The following is a 5,316-nucleotide window of genomic DNA, read 5'->3' as shown; positions in this document are numbered from 1 at the left end:
AAGCAATATTATGTAAATATCATCACCCTTATTAGATGAATTAATATTCTTAAAGCTATAGCTCAGTTCATGGAAATCAGATTGAATTGATGTTATGGCCATTGCCATCTCTAAGTTATTTGTTATTAATAATATGCTCAGTATGCAACATAGAATCTGTAATTTATATAAGAGAATTGTTGTTGTTCAGTCGCTCATTCATGTCCGACTGTGACCCCAAGGACCGCAGCACACCGGGCTTCCCTGTCCTTCACTATCTCCTGAAGCTTGCTTATACTCATGTCCATTGAGTCTGTGATGCCATCCAACCATCTCACCCTCTGTCATTCTCTTCTCCCTTCGCCTTCGATCTTTCCCAGCATCAGGGTCTCTTCTGATGAGTTGTCTTTTCTCATCAGGTGGCCAAAGTATTGGAGCTTCAGCTTCAGCATCAGTCCTTCCAATGAATATTCAGGGTTGATTTCCTTTGATGAGCTCAAATAATTTAACAAATCTTGAGAATGATAAGGATTAAAATCACAGACATGCAAAGAACACAGAAGTTTGGAGAGATTTAAAACTATTTCTACAGTTTCCCTCAAACAACGAATTGAAAACTGACACTTTAGTATGATTTAAAAATTTTTCTAAAAGTTATCTGATTTTCTCTTACAATTAAAGAGTAATTTAAAGTTTTAAGAACCATGGTACTGATCACATGAATTTCCATCATTTAGTCAAGAATTTTTTTGGAACATTCACCTTTGAACATTGTACATATACCGGACAGCAGAGATGAATAACATCATACTCAGAGTTTCAAATAAGGGAAAGAAAAAGAATCTCCCATATTAGTCTATACTGAGAAAATTAGGGATGATTCTATGAAAAATTATTTCAAATATGGTTTATTAAGTTAAAATATTTTGTTTTTGAGACTAAAATGCCTTGTTTTCATTCTAATGATGCTGATAATAGATAGTGGTAGTATTTTGCAAAAGTTTTATGGAAGCAGAATAAAAATTTGTGATATAAATTTGGTCCCTCAAGGTGATTTTTATTGTTATTGCTATTGGTGTTATTACTGATAGAAATTCCTGTGAACTAGACCCAGCAATACCACTTCTGGGCATACACACCGAGGAAACCAGATCTGAAAGAGACATGTGCACCCCAATGTTCATCGCAGCACTGTTTATAATAGCCAGGACATGGAAGCAACCTAGATGCCCATCAGCAGATGAATGGATAAGGAAGCTGTGGTACATATACACCATGGAATATTACTCAGCCATTAAAAAGAATTCATTTGAATCAGTTCTAATGAGATGGGTGAAACTGGAGCCCATTATACAGAGTGAAGTAAGCCAGAAAGATAAAGAACATTACAGCATACTAACACATATATATGGAATTTAGAAAGATGGTGATGATAACCCTATATGCAAAACAGAAAAAGAGACACAGAAGTACAGAACAGACTTTTGAACTCTGTGGGAGAAGGTGAGGGTGGGATGTTGTGAAAGAACAGCATGTATATTATCTATGGTGAAACAGATCACCAGCCCAGGTGGGATGCATGAGACAAGTGCTCGGGCCTGGTGTACTGGGAAGACCCAGAGGAATCGGGTGGAGAGGGAGGTGGGAGGGGGGATCGGGATGGGGAATGTGTGTAACTCTATGGCTGATTCATATCAGTGTATGACAAAACCCACTGAAATGTTGTGAAGTAATTAGCCTCCAACTAATAAAAAAAAAAAAATATGGAGATCAATATCTAATCAAAAACAAGGACAGAATAATGGATAATTAGAGTACATATATATATATATATATGTCTTATATATATATTTGTTTATATATATTAGAGTACATATATATATATATGTATATATATATATATGACCAGTAAATTAAAAATATACTCACATGCCAGAGAAACACAGTGGTGGACATTTTGCTTATTGTAAGCCTTAACAGTGAGGAGTTATCTTGGTGTCTTAGATGTAGAAAGATATGCTAACAACCAGTGATAGATCTGTTGTAAAATTTGGAACTCTTTCTTTTGTATTAAATTTCACTTAAGATTTGTGCTTATGAACATGATGGAGTAATAGGAACTGAATTTACTCTCCTGGCTTAAACAGATAAAAATGAACAAAATATATTAACAATAATTTTTACATATTAACAGCAAGCAGCACAGGACATTGGTTGTATGAAGCAGTTAATTAAAATGATAATCGATAAAAACCAGTGGCATAATGTTTTACATAATACAGTTAAATGTTGGTGTTTAAATGAAGTATTTGTCACATGCAAAAAATAAAGCTAGATTCTTCTTTTCATAATTATTAACAAAATGAATTTCATAGGGATGAAGTATTTAGATGTGTTAAAATTTTACAATTACTAGAAAACATTTTATTATAATTAATAAAATTTAATTTAAAATTTATATTTTATGTCTTGCAATTATTGCTTTATGATTATACAAATATGATCTGATATAATTTAATACATGCAGCATCAAGCTACGTATTCAACATACAAAGAATATTCAATGGGTATAGACTTACTAGTGGGGCTGAATTAGTCTTAGACTGGATTGCTTCAGTTGTACCCTAATCAGGCTTATAAGGAAGACTTAAAATGATCAAACTGTTTCTTAACTGTCTCATAGAACAAAATTACAAATGTTCAAAAAACCCACAAAAACATCCAGCAACCAATAAAGTAAAATTCACAATGTCTGACATGCAACCTTCAATTACTAGGGATGCTGTGCAATGCTTGTGCTTGGTCGCTATGTCCGACTCTGCCACCACACGGACTGCAGCCCACCAGGCTCCTCTGTCCATGGGGATTCTTCAGGCTAGAATACTGGAGTGAGTTGCCGTGCCCTCCTCCAGGGATCTTCCCAACCCAGGGATCGAACCCAGGTCTCCTCCCTTGCATGCAGATTCTTTACTGTCTGAGCCATCAGGGAAGCCATGGGGTCGAATTAGTCCTAGACTATATTGCTTCAGTTGCACCTTAACTAGGCTTACAAGGAAGCCTCAAAATAATGAAACTATTTCTTAACTATTTCTTAGAACAAAATTATAAACATTAAAAAAATACAAAAACATCCAACAAACAATAAAGTAAAATTCACAATATCTGACATGCAGCCTACAATTATTACTAGGGATGCAAAGAAGAATGAAAATATAACCCATAACAGGAGAAAAATTAATTAATGAAAACAGACTGAAAAATGGTGCAGATGGTATAATCAGTAAACAATGACTTTCAAACAGCTATTATAACTAATTTCCATGGGTTCAAAAAGCATCAACATCTTAAAGAAAGACACAGAGACTACAAAAATGACCCAAATTGAGTTCTTTAAGATGAAAAATATAGTTTCCGAGATGAAAAATAAACTGGATGGAATTAAAAGAGATGAGGCAGCAAAGAAGCCATGATTAGCCTCCCTGGAAAAGCAAAGTTTTGTTATTACAATATAATCTTTTCCAGTGGATAGCCAAATATAAAGTCTAAAATGAAAAATGCCAACTTGGTCATCTTTTTTCACTTCAAATTTATTTTACCTTTTTTGGTTTGTGTTTCTAAAATGTATCAAATTATGAAAATTGTCTTCAGTGGTATCAAAATTAAGCATCTATCCATTTTATGTATTGTCTGTGTGTGTGTGTGTTAGTCACTAAGTCATGTCCAACTCTGCGACCCCATGGACTGTAGCCCATCAAACTTCTCAGTCCATGGAAGGTATTGTTTGGCATAATGCAAATATTAGATATTAGTTTGAATATTATGTATATACACACACACACACACAAAGAGGTATATATATCTAAATACAAGAATGAAAAGAAAATATGAAGTAACAACTTAAGCTTTGGAGGAATACATTAAAGTAATATCATACTATTCTGGTTCTTTAATATAGATGGTCTACACAGTAGAAAAAGTGATATAATCATTAGCATATTTTCTTTTCTCAGAAGCATGAATCAATTTAAAAGCAAATGGGAAAATGAATTTAAAGAGTGATGATTTTAAACACATTATCATTCTTCATTTCTGGTTTTTTACTAATAAAATCCTCTATAAGATTTTAAAATAATGAAGGGTGAGATGCCAAGATTTTCAGTTGCTATAGAAGCAATTATTAGCAAATCCTTTCTTTGAATCTTCATACAGAAAATAATGCCCTTTGTGCTGAGAGATCTTGCATTAAATAACTGAATTTCAGAGCAGCTAATAACATAGGGTGTAACACTCTGGAAATTTTTCCACATCTTGTATCTATAGGCTATACACACATTGCAAATATAGGCTATGTTTCTTTCAGTTCAGTTCAGTTCAGTCACTCAGTCGTGTCTGACTCTTTGCGACCCCATGAACTGCAGCATGCCAGGCCTCCCTGTCCATCAACAACTCCCGGAGTTTACTCAGACTCATGTCCATTGAGTTGGTGATGCCATCCAACCATCTCATCCTCTGTCATCCCCTTCTCCTTCCGCCTTCAATCTTTCCCAGCATCAGGGTCTTTTCAAATGAGTCAGTTCTTCTCATCACGTGGCCAAATTATTGGAGTTTCAGCTTCAGCACCAGTCCTGCCAATGAATATTCAGGCCTGATTTCCTTTAGGATGGACTGGTTGGATCTTCTTGCAGTCCAAGGGACTCTCAAGAGTCTTCTCCAACACCATAGTTCAAAAGCATCAATTCTTCAGTGCTCTGATTTCTTTATAGTTCAACTCATATCCATACATGACTACTGGAAAAGCCACAGCTTTGATGAGACGGACCTTTGTTGGCAAAGTAATGTCTCTGTTTTTTAATATGCCATCTAGTTTGGTCATAACTTTTCTTCCAAGGAGCAAGCATCTTTTAATTTCATGGCTGAAATCACCATCTGCAGTGATTTTGGACCCCCCAAAAATAAAGTCTCTCACTGTTTCCACTGTTTCCCCATCTATTTGGGGAAATGAAGGGATCTATTTGCCATGAAGGGATGGGACTAGATGCCATAATCTTAGTTTTCTGAATGTTGAGCTTTAAGCCAACTTTTTCACTCTCCTCTTTCACTTTCATCAAGAGGCTTTTTAGTTCCTCTTCACACTCTGCCATAAGGGTGGTGTCATCTGCATATCTGAGGTTACTGATATTTCCCCCGGCAATCTTGATTCCAGCTTGTGCTTCTTCCAGCCCGGCATTTCTCGTGATGTACTCTGCATATAAGTTAAATAAGCAGGGTGACAATATACAGCCTTGATGTACTCATTTTCCTATTTGGAATCAGTCTGTTTTCCATACCTACTTCTAA

This window comes from Cervus elaphus, chromosome 21 (assembly GCF_910594005.1).
Source record: "Cervus elaphus chromosome 21, mCerEla1.1, whole genome shotgun sequence".
Taxonomy (NCBI): domain Eukaryota; kingdom Metazoa; phylum Chordata; class Mammalia; order Artiodactyla; family Cervidae; genus Cervus; species Cervus elaphus.
Note: the sequence above shows the minus strand (reverse complement) of the source record.